This window comes from Pagrus pagrus, assembly GCF_965226575.1.
Source record: "Pagrus pagrus genome assembly, chromosome: 19".
NCBI lineage: Eukaryota > Metazoa > Chordata > Actinopteri > Spariformes > Sparidae > Pagrus > Pagrus pagrus.
The window spans coordinates 6,107,836-6,128,178 of record NC_140203.1 but is presented as its reverse complement, the minus strand read 5'-3'; the positions used below and the strand labels follow the sequence as shown (position 1 = coordinate 6,128,178).

Sequence of the window (20,343 nt, the reverse complement as noted above, 5' to 3'; positions counted from 1 at the left end):
CACTTTGTTTTGCAAATCTGCAAAACACGTACGATGATAAAAGTACCTTATTTAGCTTTTAATAATTTATGCCATTAGTGTTATTGTTTGTTAACATACTCTTTATTTTTTTCGAATCATGAGGGGTTTAACTCCTCTGGGAAATCTACAGTGGTACATAACGGTTATCTGCACTGTTGCCTCAACATATGCCATGTTTTTCCTCTCTGTATGAGTACAAAAAAAAAACCAGACTAAAATACAGTTTTGTTGGATGGAGAGAAATCCTGATTTTAAGGGAGTTTCTAGGGAAGACTCTCTGGAGAAGTGGCTAAGCTGTGAGACATTCAGCAGTTTTTAATTCCAATGAAATCCTACTGTATTAAAGGGCCCGTATTGTAGAAAGTAAGATTTCCCTCTCTTTTGGATTACGGTGCAGGTTGAGCTGCTATATGATTTCTGTGAGAGTATTAAACCGCTCAATATGCAGAGAAATGCACTTTTACTGTGCCTTCTGTAAGGCTGTGATGTCACAACTACGCAGTCGCCGCCCCCAAAACAACCAGGGTTGCAAAACCCTCGGCAGAGCTGATGTGTAAACACGGAGGGTGGCGCCTGCTCAGGCCTGTGAGATCTGTTCCAGGAGGTGGACCTCAAAGAGACAGGCACTTAAATGGACCACTAAGACAGAGGTTGAAAAGAGGTGCTGCAGCAATGGACAATATGAGAAAAATAATGTGTTTTTTGAATACCAACGCTCTGAAAATGGACCTCCCATGGCTGCAGGAGATTGTTGTTTACATGGTCCTGTTTAAATCAGTCTAAAAGAAAAACCTAATCGCTTGAGCATTCATTATTTTTGCAATGGAAAGCTCAGTCTTGCATTTGCGTGATGACGTCAGTACATAACGTGTGGTGCAAAAGGACGTGACAATGAGTGGTGGCACCAGTGAAGCAGTGAGCTTTTGAAGATACTTCAAAGTAACTGCACAATAAGCAAAATGTTGGCACTGGAGAAATATTTCTACTGCAGATGAAACATTGAAAACACCTCTGAACTCTGCTCAAAAACTAAAATATGCACATAGTTTAAAGAGTTATGCAGTGTTAAGAAATTTTTTTTTCATGTTTCTCAATTTGATGAAAAAAAAGGCCCAATTGTTGTATTGTTTTATACTTCATGGCATAATTGCATTACTTTAATCATTTATTATAGTTTATTGACTTACACAAACTTTTATCTTAGATTGTACAGATTTTAGGGAGATATGAAGTATTTGGAGATACTCAATGAATTGACATCTCAGTAGGCAGAAATACCACTGCATAATTTACACCATGACACCAAAAATACAAGTATGAACCTGAAAATGAACAAAATACAGGACCTATAAGTATACTTCAAGTACTGACAACCACTGAGGTGTTAACAATGTGTTACCCGCATAAGTATAAACTACAGGAATAAACATGCCATTGAAATCAAACGGCACTGGGGACGTCGTCCTGTTGATCAGGCGGGTCTGCAGCGGTCCTGTGAGGACTTCTTTGATCTCTCGGATGTCGGGTGTTCACTAAAGACAGTTAATTCAGCTAAAGAATTCACCGACGGCTCACCGGCAACACATTAACAGGCATTGCTCCCTACACTTTCTGCCCGTCTGAGGTGTGTTCCAGTCAACGCACGTTTTGCTACTTCTGAAGCCCCGCAAGTGTAATTACACTCCGACTAATCCCCTAGTTTGCTGGAACCTCTTTCATGCAAGTGTGAAGGCTTTAGTGAGGCAAACCGTCCCGCGCCCGCCCCTCCCGATCCCAACTCCCGGCTGCACGCAGTGATGGGTGTACCTCTGAAAACCCCATCAGGATTAGAGAACCCACTCTCCCTTTCTCTCTCTCCCTGCTCTCTAGCTAATCTAATCCTCCTACCTTTCCTGCCGGATGTCTCCTGATTGAGGGGAATAGATAAAAGACTGTTTGATTCCCTGGCTGTGAAAATCACAGCACTCGCTCAGTGTTCCTCTCCCCTCCATGTGACACATTCACATTCTCTCCCTCATTCCTGGAACTGAGGCTGAACAAAGAGACATGCTTTAATTTCAAAATGACTGGCCTCAGGCAAGCTTTTTCTTGTACAGAGCGCACCAATTTGTTTGTGCGCACGGAGCATTGACACGGCGTGTTTGTGTTTGGATAGATGCAAAACATAGACGGGAGTGCGCATTCAGGAGATGATAGATGGGAACACGAATACACAAACACACAGTCGTCGAACAAAAGCCACAGGCGTCCATGTAATGAGTCATTTGTTAATAGATCAGGTATTATACCAAGGCTCGCCAACATGACAGTTTAATGCCACTGTACCTCAAATGAAACCTCATAGTCTCATCAGCTGCAGTAAAGGTTTAGTAAAGCATCACGGGCTTTATTCCAAAGTTAGTTGTCTGTAGGCCCTTTCATTTTTTATTCAGCAGGTGGGATAGTATTCCAGCAGACAGATTAGGTGAGACACAAGAAAAGACACTCTGGTGTGATTTAACCTCAGGCTGGTGGTGGGACATGTCACTCTAGGGGGATGCACAAGCACTTAACTGTCTCTTGGAACAGCACAACGCTGACTTTGATCTTAAAATAGCTGAATATAGAACACAAAGTGCAACACCGAGCAAGGACTATAGGATGACTCCTACCTTGTAGACGCATGGAAACGAAAAAAGTCACGCTGTTGTCACATGAGACTGCAGAGTCTGACGGTGTTAACCAGAGCTGGGTCCTCCAGTACTCGGCACCTTGAAGTTATCAACCCAAATTACCAGGTACCAAGCAGCATCAAAAAACTTCTCCAGGCAAGCAACACCTGCGTCGGATCCTTTGAGTACCTGGATCTTGAAAAAAATTACTCTGTATGGTTTCACCATTCACCGCAATTGTTCTCTGATTAAATGCAAAGTGAGATTGGTCCCCTGCAACCATTACCATTTTACCCACCAACTATTTTGATGTTGATTTATCGGTTTGGGTAATTTTTCAAGAAAAAGAAAAGGCAAAATTCTCTGATTCTCTTAAATGTGAATATTTTCTGGTTTCTTTCCTCCTCTATGACAGTAAACTCAATATTTTCAGGTTGCGGACAAAACAAGACATTTGAGGAAAACACATATCTACAATTTTTACAATTTTTGTGACATTTTATAGCCTGAACAACTAAACAAGAGAAATAATCAAACAGATTAACTGAAAATGAAAATAATCATTTGTTGCGACTCGGCCAGCAGCTTCTATGACACCGCACCTGTCAGTTACTTCACTTAAGATATTTTTTCCTCAGCTAAATGACTCATCTTGTGTGTTTAAACTTCACTTGGATTTCACTGAAGTGAAAAGTGCTAGGAGGCGGGCGGGTTTGTGTGCTAGGTTTCACAATCTGTCATGGATTCCCTGCTAACTTTACCCTAATTAGCAATCATGGTGGAGTTGCACTTTTTTAAAGCCACTGCGAGGAACCTTAATTTCGTGTTGATTCTGGTGACCCCTGTGGACAGAAGAGATATGAGCACCACTGCCTTGTGTCTAAAGATCCTGTTTTTCTGTCCCTGAAAGAAAAACACAACGTTTCATCAACTACTTTGCTTTCTTTTTTTTTTAAACAGCTGTTTGCAGGACGCATGGCAATGAGGTAATGTGGCCGTGTAAGATTAATACCTGTAATATGACCACCGGACTACGGAGCAGCTTCTTTCCTCAGGCTGTCAGACTCATCAGTACATCCTCAGCACTCCACCGTAAAAATAGCTTTAATTTGACGACTTATTCAAGCGGCATAAGACAAAATCCGACCCAGTGACAGGCATGAGGAACACCTATAATAATTAGAAATAGCCAATCTTCTTGCTTGCTTGTGTAGCCTGTTCAAAAGTACTTGTAGTATGTTTAAGTAAAAAGTGTATTAAATATATAGTATTTCATTGGTATTGGTATCACATCATGTTTTTAATCACACCCAGGCTTAGTGCTGACAGTGCTGCACTTATTTACCGGTCTGTTTTTGGTCCATCTACATGTTCCCAGGAAAGGAGAAGACCGACAGCTCTCCTCAATATGCTTCGCCGCTGTCAATCAGGAGCCCGTCGTGCCCTGTGCTTCACAGTTTTCACGCTGATCTACAACCAATGCTTCAGCCCGGCAATAACATATAAGGGGCAGAGATACATCTAGCCCAGTCTGAGAGGAAAACAAGACATCACTGCCAAAGGGCTGAGTGATAGCTCTATCAGACAGCCTCTCTCTTTCTCTCCCTCTCTTTGCCTCTCAGCACACAAACAAACTTTTGTCCTGGAAATGCAGACACAGTCTGTTCATGCTGCATCAGCTGTGGTGCAAACCTGCGAGGGAAGGTTTTCATTTCCTCAAGTACAGCAAACACTCCGTCTTTTCACATGCAAAATTAAAAATCAAGTGTGGTCTCTTATGTCAGTTCAGTGTATTCATAGCTTTTAGTGAAAATCTAAAAGAAATGAGGGGGAAAGAGCCCCAAGCTGACTGGACTAATTTGGTAGAGGCCTTTGGGTGATGGCCCAGGCTGTTTCACACAGAGGAGGATGACTGCTGCTCCAGCAAACTCGGAGTGATTTGGTGAAGCTGTAGGCAGCAGCCAGACTGATGTTTGCCAAGCTCTCCTCCACTTTCAAATAGGGACTGGATTTTAGTGATTCACCTTATTGGCCTGATTTTCTTTTACTTCTGATCAAAAAGGCCTGCAAAGAAGGCTGAGAGCTAGCTGTAGCAGCAGTCTGTCATCATTTCAAATGGATAAAATGAGAAAATATTTTTTGCAACAGTTTTCTTTTAGGCTTTAAAACATGCTAAGCCTGCCTGTGGCACTCACTTTGTTATAACACAGGATATTTACACCTGCTGACGAGCGTGCTGCTCGGTTGGGAAACACTTGTGATACACGCCATTCCTGAAATTAAAGCCCATGTTGTGCAGAAAGGTGATTCAGCATATTGTTGGTTCCACACCGACTTGAAGTTATAATTTTACAGACTTGACGACTAGCACGGTTGTCATCTTTCTTCTTGAAATGAAGCTACGCTGTGGACTAGGAGTGTCATTCTTTAAATCCATGACTACATTAGACTCTGTTTTAACATGATTTGTTCGCATTTACATTTTTTAATTCTTCTTAAAAAAAAATAACAGCTCGACTTTATCCTGGTGGCTTTTTGCGGGTAGGGGTTAGGCAAGTTCAGATAATATTTACCACAAATAAAGTTTCCAACAAGTCCAACAAAGAATACCTCCCTTGAAATAAGCCAAAAAAAGTCGAAGATGAAGAAAATTGTATGTTTTCAAAAACATCTCAGACACTGGAGTTACCTCCAGTACCATACCCTGTATAATCTTCATGTATCTGAGCTAGCTGTAATCAACCTCGAAGTGTTTTTAGATTGTTTCTGGTCTTTGGACAGGAGTGGACTATCACCAGTATGAATTGGTGATGGAAAATACAAGCCAATTTCCCCTACTTTGGACATTTTCTTCCTCTCCACCACGACACCACACATTAGTTTGATGTCATTATTTTTGAATGTGCAGCTTTCAGAGAAACCTGCCAGCATCAATAGAAGGATTTAATATGCCTGGAGGCAAACGATACCAAAAGGATCACAGAAGTTGGACCTCAGTTCTCAATTCCAACCTCATATCCTGTCTGACATCCTGCTGTCCTGTTTCCATCTCAAATACCAGCTGATCCTATGGATATCTGACTTCCTGACAGAGTTTGCAGTCGATCAAGATCAACGGTTGGTGCTCTGATAGTTTCTACAGGAACGCTGGGCCCCAGCTGGCACGTGTCAACACCCCGCTGCTTGTTCTGTACAGAAGCAAGCAGGACAGTGTGTACACCAACACCCCCACCCGTTCCATCCCATGTCATCAAATTTTCAGATGACATGGACCTTCTTTCCCCGGCTCAGACTCAAGATCGTGACCAAGTACAGTACTGACTGAGTTCATCCAGTAAACAATCCAGGCCTGGATTACAAGATTACAAAAACAAAAAGGCTTTAGAAAGCGTCACAAGCTGCAACTTCAATGCAACAACGAGGCTGTCGACGATTAACAATCAACAGTTCAAGTCCCTTTGGATCATCAGGGCGATTTTCACAACCTCCTCTCACCTTTTCACTGTCTGCTTCATGAGCTTTCTCATTCAGCTGCTGGTTCCACTCACCGAATATCAAAAAATAAGAAGCATCATCAGAGCATTGTAGCTAACAATAACAGGACGCCACCAATGAAGCTCCACCACAATTCAAAAAATGACACACAGCCCAAAAATCCAGCAGCAATGTGAACAGCCCTCCCTGAACAGAGACTTTAAATTCCACCTCCTGGGAAGCAGAGCTGATTGCAGAGGGATCCTCGAAGAGGCTGTTTCCTTCTGAACCTGAACCTCTTTCCACTGCTGCACTTTGCAGGAAGTACTTGTTACTCTTCATGAAAACAAAAGCCCTCTTGTATGCATGGGATACTGAACACAGGTTCAAATCTTTGGACAGCTTGTGCAAAACCATTTTTAACCTTGGTCATTGAAGACCTGGTGCAAAAAAACACAGCTTTGTCTCTGCTCTGGCACTGTGCATGCTCACTCACAGCCATGGCTTACTAGGACACTTAATGGAATGGAGCCATTGTTAACGATATAGGTCACACCTGTGCTTTTCCTGCTTTGACAAGTCAAAATGTCTGCCCTGAACAGGGTCTATTAGCTGACGGGAAGCTGCCTGGATTGCAACCTCAGATGACAGGGGGAGTCAGTGGGGCTCAGCTCCCTCCCAGTAAACACAGCTGGACACCAGACTGGGACTGAAAACAGCCTCTGGAGTGTAGAGACAGGGGATACAGTAAGAAGGTGACTTACAGCGACCCCGACCACTCCGAGGATGAGACGACATAGCAGTGGGCGAAAAACAGCGTGTGGCGCCGCAATACTTGCACATCTCTCTCTGTGAATAGAGTATTTATTTTGACCAAAGCAGAGGTGATTGTGGAAAGACAAATACAAATGTTTGGGTGAGTTTTAATTTGTTTATATGGAGCTTGATTGAAGTGTGTTTTATGATGAGGTGACAAGGCAGTTAAGCTCATCTTAGTTTGGTAAAAGCGAGAAACTTGACTACAGAAGGTGCATGGTTGTATATTTTTGTTTAGTAAGAAAAACAGGTGTAAAAAAACCTCCTTTCTTTACATTACATATGGTGGGCTGGGGCTAGCTGGTTAGCATGCTAGCTTCAGTAGAAATCTCTACAACACAGTACATAGACGTCTTTGACATATCAGTACTGCCGTTTCGTCACACTGTTGATAACGAATATTTTAAACAGAAATTCTGACCATATCTTACAAATTGCCCCCTTAAAAAAGGGTCTTAGCTATTAGCACTTTCTGTTAAAGACTGACTGTTTGCCACCATCATAGCCACCATCTGCTTGTATCTATATTAACCTACAGCAGGTAGGACACCTGTAGTTACAACAGTAAGCCGAGTTCCTACCTGCAGCCAGGGTGTGGGCAGATTTAGGTAAACAGGTCTGATCATTCAGGCTAAACATGTTTGCTTCAGTTTGAAAGAGTTATAATGGGCATAAATGACCGTGCACTTGCAGTCTGAGTAACCACAACCACCCTCTGCACTTTGCCCGTTTTTGTAATGCAAGTTTACTTATTTGTGTCCCTTTTGTGGCCGCCATTTCAGCTGCTCCTCATAAACGATGCTCATTATAGCGTGCCGAATTCAAATTACCACTCCCACAATGGCACATGTGTGATCTCTGATTTCAAACCTCCAACAGGTGTGAGGCACGGAAAAATGAATCTCCTGCTAATACCGAGTGCGAATTACCAGCATGAACAGAGAGCGAGGAAAGGGAGGCAGTGTGCGAGAGTGGGAGAGAACATATGGCTTTAATAAAATGCAACATTGCCTTAATGCCTGGTCCAATAGTCAGTGGCTCGGAGCCTAAAACATTTTAACTGAACATCTAATTTTTAGAATTATTCATACATGTGAGGAACTGGCAGTCCTTTAATATGCTGCCATTTTAAAATAATAACAACTAACAGACATCATGCATCACCAGTTTCTGTTTAACTTCAAAGAAACTGGACAGAAGTGCAGGAAAGTTCGACTCACTCGACGGCATTCGGAGCTAATAAGCAGAAAGCAGCTGCCTAGCCCCGAATTAACAAACAAATCTACTAATTAATTCTTAGTTTGTTAATTAAGAGTCAGTGGCATAATTATTTGTTAATTACTTCACCATGTTGACATTTCGGCAACAGGTTGGAGAAATAAGGTGCATGGTTAGTTGGTGCATTTTGTGGATTGTATTTGCGCCGTTGCCTTTTTGTAAACACCGACTGTCAGGCTAACGCGTCTGTGTAAATACATGAATAAATACAGCCTGGCAATGGTCAATGCTGCATTAATTATATACGCGCAGAGCGAAGTGTCCTCATGAGCTGCATTGACGCAGTTCGGTGCAGCAGATGGATGGTCTAGATTGAGGATCAGAGGTGAGGCTAGCAGAGGAGATGGGGGTGGAGGGAGATTGGTGAAGCAGATGATAGGTGGGTGTCGAAGATAGTGAGAGGCACTGGGGGAGCATCTGTTCAGATCAACCGAGTGCACGGCAGCAAGACAAAAAAAAAAAAGTTCAGCATTTCACAGAAAAATGCTCATAAACCTGAGTACAGAAAGAAAAGGCACCTCCTTTAGGTTCCCAGCCAATTTTTGGCCCACTGAGGGATCACCACCTTGACAATGCGCTGCCCACACAGCCGCTTCCTCTCTGTCTGCAGAGATTTGTGAATGACAACTTCTCCGCAGGGGAAAGACAGACGGGCGACGACGAAACTTGTTGATTTCCCGGCAAATGGGGTGAGAAAAGGCGCCAACACTTGACGAGGGGATTGTGTTCGTGTTTCGCAGACACCTCCAACTGTCCCCATGATAAGCATGTGTTATGCGCGCCACCTCGATGCACACGGATGCTTCTCAAAACTCCACTGTTTAGTTGAAGTGCAGTAAGTAAGCAAGTTAGTAACTTTATTTATATGGCATCTTTCGAAAGACGTCACAAAGTGCTTCGGAGGCAACAATGCAAAAACACAAGTAAAGCATCTTAAGTAAAGTAGGAGAGAGTTTCAAAGTTTAGAAGGCTAAAACCTCAAAAGCAGTCTCCTTAAGCCTAGATTGAGGAACCGACAAACCTTTAGAGACCGACTGGTGACAGAGCTGCACGTGGGACGGGATTAAGAGTCTGGTGTTCACGTGCAACAATGAATTTCATCTGAACAACGGTGGACAGGCTCAGAAGTGATGTCACTTATTCGTCGAATAATTGATCTGTCTTTGGCGCGTGTTTGAGCAGCTCCCTGTCCCCAAGATTGATATCTATTGTCGTCTTTGTTAAACTCTCCAAGAGTTTGTCCGCCTTCTTTGGTAGGTGGGGAAACGTACATCACCACACATAAATAATTAGCTTGTATTGTTTACATGGTTATCAAAAAGTTTAAGCTGCCCATCTGCAACCTATTTAAAGTGTGGTTCGCTTTGGGCCTGTTTATTCTGATTGACGTGTTTATATGGAGCATTTTTATTCTGTTTGGGCTTTAATAGGAATATTAGCGTCTATGCAAACACATCTAGCGTCACATGAGACCTGAGTCAACAGTTTAGCAGCAGCATTTTTGGACGACTTGTAAAAGGATCCAGGGAGATTTGCAGAGGCAGATGAAAAAGGAGTTCCAGCATTCAAGACGAGAAGATATAAAAGCATGAATTTACATGTACAATTTCGATCTCCACTTGAGAAATAATGAGCTTGAGCTTTGCAATGTTTCTCAGCTGGAAAAAAAACAAGAGTATATCACCGAGGTGTCACGCTGGTCAAGAGTCTGCGCCTGGCCGATAGCAAAACCGCAAGACTAAATTCAAGATGATATCCTGAGAAAAAACAGATTTTATATCATTATTTAAAATCGCATCCCAGTTTCCTCCCTGGTTCTTCTCCTCCTTTTCCCGAGGCAAGTCTCACAGCGACTTCAGTCAGACTGCAGAAAACGCCCGGAGCTCTAAAGCTACTCTCTAACTTGTAATTTCATTGCAACGGGAGTCACACAGGCAATACATTTCTGCTCTGCCTCTCAGACTCTTAAAAACAGCATGGCCTCAACAGAAAGAGATGCCAGAGCGCTTTGTTCAAATATTGATGCAAACCTCTCATCTGTCATCTCTGGACACAGACATGCACACACACACACACACACACACACACACACACAAAACTGAAGCACTGCTGGGGAGACCGTTTTCCTTACACACGCCAGATGTCGTCCAATCAAAACAGGAACAGACGAATGTTGACTCTTTGCTCTGATCGCCGATTTCACGCTCAGATGAGCACTTTTTTTTTTTCCCCCTGTGTTGATTCGATGAATTTATGTTCATGAAAGACGGGAAAAATGTCCAAAAACATCTGCTTGTTTTGCCTTTATCAGCAAAGCCACTGCTTCACACTCAGACTAACACTCACACACGGGAGCTGCTCAGTAAAAACCAAACTCTTATCTGTTGGACAGCAGCCCCACCGGAGCAGCGGGGGGTTAGGAGCCGTGTTTAAGGACACCTGGATGGCGGGGGAAAAAAAAAAAAAAAAAAAAAAAAAATCAAGGAGGGCTAAGCATGACTCATACATCGAGATTTCTCCTGCAGATCTGTGATGAGAAGTGCAGTAGGTGTTTGTGAATGCATCACACAGCAGGCTTCTGTTGCTTTAGTGTTGGTGGATTGGAGATAACACAGACTGTCAAAGCTACAGCGTCCAGCTCACTTTAAGAAACAGAGTCGATCTTTGATACTTCACTCGCCTTCTGAAATCCTCTTTGGCTGCATTGTCTTTATAGTGTTTACAGCAATGCTGTAGTGTTTTTTGTGCAAATTGGATGCTTGTGAATGTGACACTTGAGATAAGAGAGAAGATCTGAGTTGAATAAAATGTCGATAAATATTTATTGCCCTGGGTCTCGTCTCTGAGGCAACACACCGTAACGGCAACCGAAGGGCAAAGACCATTCCTCTTAAGGTGGACTCAAGAAAGTCGCAGTTTGTCACCCAACAGTGAAGAGAGTGGTCTTGTTTCTTATCGAAACCCATAACCTGAACCTTGTAGAGCCGGTTCTGAAAATGAGCTGTCTTACGTGTAGGTGTTGTATTTAACTACAGGCAAATACTGTACTTTTTATTCCACTACATTTAGTTGGTAACTACAGTAAAAAAAGGAAAAATATATGAATCTGCATCTTTCATTCTGTTTATTTTGTGAACTATATTATTTATATTACTACTACAGCTACTACTAATTCTAATATTATTACACATGTTTATGAATGTCTTTTTATGATACTGTTTTATACTGTTAATATACTAAACTTCAGAGGTTCCTGTGGAGAAGTTCCCCTTCCACAGCGGCAGTGCTGAGGAATAATGTTCCTTGAGGCTCCTCTACTTCTGAGAGTGTACAAATCTAATTAACTCTCCTCTTAAATAACTTAAGACGTCCACATGGCCAGACATCATATGTTGAGACTTTTACATACTTTCACTGTGCTAAGGTGACAGTCATGTTGGTGACGTATGTAGCTCGAGATGATGTAGTTCACCGAGTTGGTTTCACACAGAACTAAGAGATACTTTAATATCTTTCCAACAAACTGCAATTTTCTGGAGTTAGAACATTTTACTATGCTGCGAATATTTTTACTGGAAGGTGTCTTAATTAGGGTTGTTGGAGACATGTACGGAGAACACATTCACAGCTGATATTTTCCTAAAATGTAACAAAAACTAAAGATAAGTTCAGATCTATGACTATATGTCTATCAATGAGACATTTAGGTATTTGTTGGACAGCTGATGACAGATGTTGAGAGATTGTAATTTTTAGTGGAGTTTACACGCCATTCAAAATTGTTTTTCTTGTGCAGCTGACGTAATGGAAAGCAAGACACACAAATGCATGACAAACTATAGCACACCTTACTAACACTGTAGGTTGTGCTCTGCTGTTTCTGAACCATAGAAATATATGTTGATGTACTTTTTTATGCATGCTGCTAAAGATGCACAAACCAGTACACGTGTGTGTGTGTGTGTGTGTGTGTGTGTGTGTGTGTGTGTGTGTGTGTGTGTGTGTGTGTGTGTGTGTACAGTTTGTGTGCATGAACGTGTGTCACCTACAAACACCCAGGTGGTATATGCGTCTTCATCGGTGTTGTGACAGCTTGCCAGCCTGGTTTTGGCAGGCGGGAGATAGTGCTTCCCTCAGCTCTCCCCGTAATCAAAGAGTAAACATGCCGAAGCAAAAGTGGGTTACCTGGATGTCAAACTGACAAAAAAAGTCTCCCATCGCTATCCCATCAAACACTTCTCTGTAAGACTTTGCTCATACACAAATTTATATTGGGAGGGGAACAAACTCATCTAAATAAATGCCAAACACATTTGTATATGGTTTTATATTCAGTGAGAGAAGGAATTCACCTGAAGACGTTTCCCCTCCAGCGAAGAAATGAGGAGTGTAAACTGAAAATATGACAAATTAGCTTTAGGATCAGTTCATATCAGGGTAGAGAGCAGGGATAATCCTGGAAAATCCACTCAAACTTGTGACTCGACTCTTCTTAACTTATAGCGACTGGGCCTCAGTGATGGACAGTAGCAATTTTAACAGAGACTCATTGATTACATACAAATGTTTTCTTACTGTACGTCAAAGTTTGGCTTCAATATTTGGGTCCTTATCCTTAAAAGTTTTCCTTAAACTCTGCTTACACTACTCGTTCTTTTGTGCGTTTTCACCTGAGCTGATGATTATTTTCCAGAGCCTGAGCAGAACATGCTGATCAGTCATTAAAGTAAGAATCTTTAATGTTTTAATGAAGTCAAACCCCATTTTTGATACTTTACTCAGCAATAACCACCCAATTTATTTATATTCTGTAAATACCTGTACTTTTAGTGGTGGCGGAGCCTGCCATTTCTGCAAAGTAGTCAAAGTCACAGAAAACAACTACTTTTTGTAAAGTTACCTCATTAACATCCGCCTCGGTGTTTACTGTTCACTTCTCTACAGCTGTGTCGGATTCAGTTGCTGTTAATGGCGATAAACATTTCCCACCACTGATAACTCACAGCAAAAGCACTGAACTGGCGAAACACAGAGTGGCTATTATTGTGAAGCAGTCACAGGATTCGCAGTGTTTTGTCACTGAGGTGAGCGCAGACTGCGATCGCTAATAAAAAATTCATCAACAAAAACAAGACATCTTCTGCACTTTTTGACAGCAGAATGCTTTTCAATAAAAAGTTATGAAACAAGAAGGAGCTGTCAGATCAAAAGGTTCACCACAAGCTTCTCGGCGAGCTAACAGACGTCTCTAACTGTTCTCTGCTGTTGTGTGGAAGACGCAACACTCATGGCGTGATGGAAAAACAGATTTCTTTATTAAAAACAATGCGAGTTTGTTTGGCTGCCCCAGGAATTCTGGGACCTGTAGTATCAGCCAGGACTGAAATCTTGAGGTTTATAACTTTTAAGTTCTCAGCAATTAATTCTTGACTGGAATTAAGACTTCAGGTGTCCACTAGTAAATGTTTTCATGCTTAAAATGTTCAAAAAACATAATTTTCGCATTCTGTCAATAGATGCAGCACCCTCTTGTTCACCCTCTGTTTTAAGTGCCTGTCTCTTTAAGGGCCCCCCTGCTCTGACTGGTCAACCTTCACATGCCTGAGCAGGCACTGCCCACTGTGTTTCCGCAGCACGTCTGCCGTGTTTCTGCAACCGTGGCCTTGCTTGTGGCGTGGCTGACGGCGGCTGTATAGTTGAGACATCACAAGGTTACGAGGTCCAGACAGCTCACTTGAAGGTTCTGAGTCCGAGGCTGTGTGCATTTCTGTGCGTTTTAATAATTTCACAGTGTTTTTATAGCATCCAGACCTGCTGTATAAACACAAAAAGATTCATTTTCTACAACACGGGACCTTTAATACTCAGCATCTCCTTTTCATTGAGGTTACGGTCTTTGTCTCATATATTTATTCAGACAGGAATATTGCACCTCAAAAGGAGAAGACCATAAATGTATCTTAACCCAGATAAACCTGATTACAGCCAGTCACTTGGGTCAGTTTAATCATCTTGGAGAAGAATGGAGGTAATATCTTTGATTTGTTCACACGAACAACAAAGTCACTTCTGAGTAATGACAGATGCAGATATAGGATGCCTTCTTTAATACGGTCTATGCGGCACCTTTATTGCCTCATCTAACAGCGTTCATTCTCTGGTTTCGCTCTGTTGTCGTTTAGAAAGCGAGCCTCCGTTGACTGACAGTGATAGCAGACAAAAGAAGATAATTGCTTACTTACTCTTTTCCCATATAGCCTTTGATCCATTTTGTCTTTTCTGACAGAGAAGAGACAGCGACATAATTAAAGGCTTTGTGTGGCGTATACAATCTCGGCTGCAATCACACTGGCAACCTGACAGCTCACTCTAATGTGAGTGTACTTTGTACGGGGGCCTCGATAAATAAGTAAAAACCCGAGAAAACAATCCTCTCACACTCTATTTCTCACATTTTTTCCCTCCACTTCTCCCAGAGAGCTTTAACAGAGACCACAAATAAAGAGTGGGACTCTATTATTGGATGAATTTATGAATAAATCACCGCTGTGTGGCCATATGTGAGAAAAGGGTTTAAAGCATTCAACTTAAAGCTGCTTTGTCATCTTATCAGATGTTTGGCAGGGTGGAAATGAGATTCAATAAAAAAAGTTAATATCCTGCAAATGACTAGGCACACATCTTCTGTATTAATATCATTAATCATCTGTCGTCATGTTCAAGGTTGATAATGAGGGGTGCTAAAATTTAAGCTTTTTTCTTCTTAACTGCACGTCATCGGTTTCATATTGTTTGGTTTAAAATTACTTGTAACAGAGAGAGTCTGGATTGCACATTGGGTATGGCAGCACTCCTTTTAAGAAGACTTTTGCCTTAAGTTTGATGCCGGCGGCTTTATCGACAGCACAGATGGCTGTTGACACAGCGTGGTGTTGGTGCCGGCGGTAAATAACAAATAAGTGCACGACTTGGCTTCGTGCAAACAATACAAGCTACTGATATATGTTATTTCAGATCAATGTGTCAGGTTCAAGACTGAGACTCGGCAGGCTTCGGACAAAACAATTCACAATTACTTTAATGCATTGAACCCAATCGCCACAGCAGCCTGCTGCCTGTAATTTGTGTTGCGTTATCCATCAGGATGTAAAGAAGAAGCTTCGGAGCTTTAAACTTGATGGCTTGAATTTATAGTCTGCCGTTTCAGTTGACATTCTCCAGAGCACTACATTTACATTTGTTATGTTAAAGGGGTACTCTGCCGCTTTTACACATGAGGAGCGGTTTAGTCATAATTCGAGTGCCACTTAGTCTGTGAATATAGGTGCATAATTTCTTCTGTGGTTCCCAGAGAAACAAAGACTACAGCCTTGTTCAGACTGCCAGCCAAAATCATTTTGTTTTTTACATATCTATATTGTATCCATATTGATTTTAGACTGTGTGGACAGAGAAAGACCACATGAAAAAGAGACTTTTACAAATCAGATCCAAGCCCCATTCGGAGGTGTTTCGAAATTTGACTCCAGTTTTCTACAGATGCATATCAGTCCGTACGCTCCGGTTGAAACGGATTTCAATATGTCTTTCGCGTCACTCCGCAACGTGACATACAACGACAGTGTCAAATCCAGAGTGACAGGAGTGCATCAGAGCAGCTCAGCAGAATCCGTGCCGCTATTAGCAGACAATATGGAGGACAACACAGAGACCATCAGTCCATCAGTTCTGCTCCACGACTTGACAGCGCAATTGTTTTGAAGGCGAGATGATGGATCTCCACGTTGGAGAGCTGTATCACCGGCGTTGCGGACGGCTACATCGTTACCACAGCAGCCCTTGCAGATAGGTTGGCGATGAGTCCGGATGCACAAATCCGATTTGATTATTTGCGGAAAACCGAGCAGACGGTACGTCTTAAAGATTTGATTTGAGATCAAATCCGATTCGCCTACTGTCTAGGGGCCTCTCTGACGTGATACTGCCAACATGCTGATGTGCAGCAGGCATAATGTTTACCACCTTCACCATCTTGGTTTAGCGTGTTAGCATGCTAATATTTGCTGATTTGCATGAAACATAAATTACAGCTGAGGCTGATTGAGTGCTGTTACTTTTGCAAGTATCTTAATCAAAATCAAAAAGTTCAACCTTGTGGTGGTGCGAGATAAAAAAGCCATGGGGATCACCAAAGTCATTAGGATGCATGCTACAGGGACCGTGGAAATATGTACTAATTATTATGTTAATCCATTCATTAGCTGTTGATAAGTTTCACTTAAAAAATAAAAATATCAACCGCATGATGGCACACAGAAAAAGCCAGGGCTCATCAAAGGCAGTTGGCTTCATCTTCTGAGGACCGTGGACGTCTTCACGAAATGTTTCATGTCCATACATCCAATAGTTGTTGAGATATTTCAGTCTGGATCAAAGTGGTGGAACAACAAGCCAACATTGCCACCTCTAAAGCCACACCGAAACATCATCAGGGTTATATCTGCTCAGGCCTGGAGACTTCAAAGCTGGGATATTACGTTTGACAGACACGAACGTTTACCAGGCAGGAAAAGGTCTGAAGAAAAACTACTGAGTTGCACGGTAGGAATTGTTGGATAAAGCTTGACCAATCCTAGAGACCTAAAGTCAGAATATCTCGGCCTCAGCTATGTGCTTTGATTTTTTTTAAATCTCCCACAAGTCTCCCCGCTCTATCAAAGTGCAGACTAAATCACTTGATTTTCAAGTTGTAGTAAATTTGCAGTTTTATTTTTGCCAACTTAGCCCGTGAAGTCTGTGCATGGGAGACTCTAACTGATGAGTGAGCACACTGAGCGAGTTTGCAGCCGTCAGACGAGAAGTCAAAACATTATTAATCATGAATTTCGCAGCGGAAGAATATATCATTGTTCAACCTGTGACACTGATTGCGGCACATTATATTCCACAGTCTGACTTCCAGCTTTACAGTAGAGATTAAGAGCTATCAGATGTTTCAAGTTCAGCTTTAAGGCTTTATGAAAGCCTTGAACACTTCCAAAGGCTTATCTATAATTTGAAAACACTCTTTCTACTTTACAGAAAGGTGTTCTGCCAATATCAGTCGGACTCATTCAGCCATATCTGCTTCACTTTCCTTTTTATTAAGAGGACATGAAAGAAAAGATAGTCACACGATCCTCCTCTCCTGCTCATGATACTTATTCCTGAATATATGGTTGAAATAGCAAAGTAAGGGCAATAGAATCGACACCGACACTGGCTCCGGGGCTGAAGAAAATGGACGCTGGCCAAAAGCCCATCAGAAAAGCAGACAGTGGTCTCTTGACATTTAAAAATGCATGACAATCAAACACCTGTACAGTGCTTTTCCATGTCCCCAAGCATCCTTGCATATATCAAACGGGAAAGATCTCCACTGGCCCCTGAAAAATGCAAGAACTTAAGTAACTTCATCCTGCGCCTCCTCTCTCACAGAGAACAATTCTCCCACCTCGTCTCTGATTTTCGTAGCGAGCGGCGGCCGGTGGTTCAAAGCGCCGCGCCTGAGCCCAGTCTGCCCTGCATTTTACGTCCCAGTGGAGGCCTTCAAACATTACTTTTAACTGCCCCAGTAATGCAGTCTGAGTGGATGGCGAATATGTGATCCGGCCCAAAAGCTCTCCAGTAAATGGCATGTGATTGAGATAACATGAATAATAAACAAGAGAACAAGGTTGAGGTAAAGGTTGTATTTAAATCAGATGCTATAGTCTGCTGCTAGCCAACCAACTCATCCACTGACAGAAGGATAAATATGATTTCTGCCAAGCAAAGCGGATGCAAGTCCCCGCTTCACTGTGCAATACATTACTAATGAACAATTTCCCTTTTTACCCCTTAATAACTTAAGAGTCCCAGTGTACTGCGCCAAGGATTCCTAATGAATCTTTAAAGAAACAGAGGAAAGCAGCAAAACAACAAGAATTGAGATCTTTTAAGGCTGAACACCCTCATTTGTCAAGCTCAGATGGACACGGCGGAAGAAGCATAACAACACAACCTCCTCGCTGTTGTCACACAAATAACGCTTCACTTCAAATAACCAAGCAAATGAGCAAGTGAGCAAGTGAGCGAAGCGAGCGGGGCATGCTCAGCACCTTGTGGCACATCCTCTGCACACAGTGTCCCAGATTCCACCTTATGTAACCCGATTATTTGTGCACACCATACAAATACTCGTGACAAACAAAAAAAAAAAAACAAAACAAAAAAAAAAAAAAGAAAGAGGGCACATTCATTGCTCAGTGTCTCAGGTGGTGCAGGACCTGGGCATTGTAAAGGTGTGCCACCTCAGCACAATAATGTGTGAAATTAAAGCAAGAGAATGCTGAGCAAAGCTAGCTAAAAGACTATAACTGCCATATGGAGGGGGCTGAGACATTAGCTGTCCACGTGGATGTCAGGAGAATAACATCTACCGCACAGCCTCAGACAGAAGGCCATCTCTCTTCTCATTAGAAATCCTATTGGACTTTAATTAACAGGTTAAGACCACTATAAATCCGCTGCAAGAGGCCGCCATCAGAGGCAATAACGCCTCAATTAGAAGACCTTGACAGCTTCGAGTTTAAACCCCGAGATCCGTCTCTCACTCTTTCTACCTTCTATCTATCCCACATGCATAAACAAACACCTCATTGATGTGTCTGCTGCGTTGCCTTTGGGCAAAAAGCAAAAAGGCACCAAACACCCCAAGCAGAGGAGAGCAGAAGAAGAAGACTGGGGTCGAGTTGTACTGGACAACTCCCGTGTGTGTGTGTGTGTGTGTGTGTGTGTGTGTGTGTGTGTGTGTGTGTGTGTGTGTGTGTGTGTGTGTGTGTGTATAGCTGTTTGAATTAGAAGCAGGATGCTGCTGGAGCAGAGGTGGTGTCCTCTTCCCCCCCCTGAAAAAAATCAATGTCTGAGCAGCGTTTGAATAATGTCATGTAAGCTTGCAAATCCTGGCTGATCACTGTAAAAACGCCAAAATGAGAATTTTAAAAACAGGTCATTTTTAAAGCGGTCGGAAAACGATGCGGTGAATAAGCTTTTGGCAGAGCAGGTTTGCTTTTTCTACATCGTGTGATCGGGAATGCAACAATTTTATCCGCTAATGGATTAGACGAGAAATGCTGCGAGCGAGCCGAGCAGATCTATAAGCGATTGTGATTAAATGTGGCAGTGGCTATCTACAGGAAAACTGGCGCCTGTTATGATTGCAACACTGCAGTAAAAAATGAATATTGTTTTGATTGTCCCGGACGATCTATCTAATGGGAACCCAGAGTGCAATAGTGGCATACAGAATTACAGTGAAGTCACAGCAGGTCAAGGTGAGGCTGCCACTCAATCTTAAAAAAAAACATGAGAGAGAGGCCCACGGTGCATCAACCTGTTCGGTTCCTGTTTATGCAGCTTGTCGAGTGTGTGTGTGTGTGTGTGTGTGTGTGTGTGTGTGTGTGTGTGTGTGTGTGTGTGCACGCCAATGCATAATGTGCAGGCGAACAAGAGAGGTGAGGAGTAGCTGTGACCTGGTTTTATTGAGCGGGGCGAGCGAGCCAGATTGTGTCTTCACGTATGTGCACGCCCGTCACAAAAGTACGTAAGTCAGCAAAAGTGTGCACGCTCGCCCGAACACGTTCCTCCATTAACGAACGTATTCGCCAAATACCCAGGATTACGGCTAATCCTGATCATTGACTGATCCCACAATGCAACACGAGCGGGCTACATGTCAGAAAATGATAATTTCAATTTAAATGTGAATCGTGCAAAAAAAAAAAAACTAAAATAAAAATTAATTAGAGATTATTTTGTGATGTTTTATGCTCCAGGTTCAGCAGACCGTATGAGGGCAGGAAAGATGAGGGAGGGAGCGATATAAGTATCACAGAAACCTGGATGGCCTCGGGATCAATATCAATTTCCCTCTGCTATACATAAACATCAGACCGCATCAGCTTAATCCTCGTGCTTTATTAGAATCTATCTAACCTATTCAAACACACATTCTTCACGCAGTTAACCACCCCTGTTTCATATGACAGCAATTAGAATATTCATTAGATAACAATCTCTTTAG

The 20,343-nt window shown here is 42.4% G+C and overlaps 1 protein-coding gene across 1 annotated transcript in view; it reads right to left on the bottom strand.

Moving 5' to 3' along the window:
- The window catches only part of LOC311275417 (netrin receptor UNC5D-like), a 188,949-nt gene that overhangs the window by 79,417 nt on the left and 89,189 nt on the right, over positions 1-20,343 (bottom strand). The gene's annotated exons all lie outside the window — the stretch shown is intronic.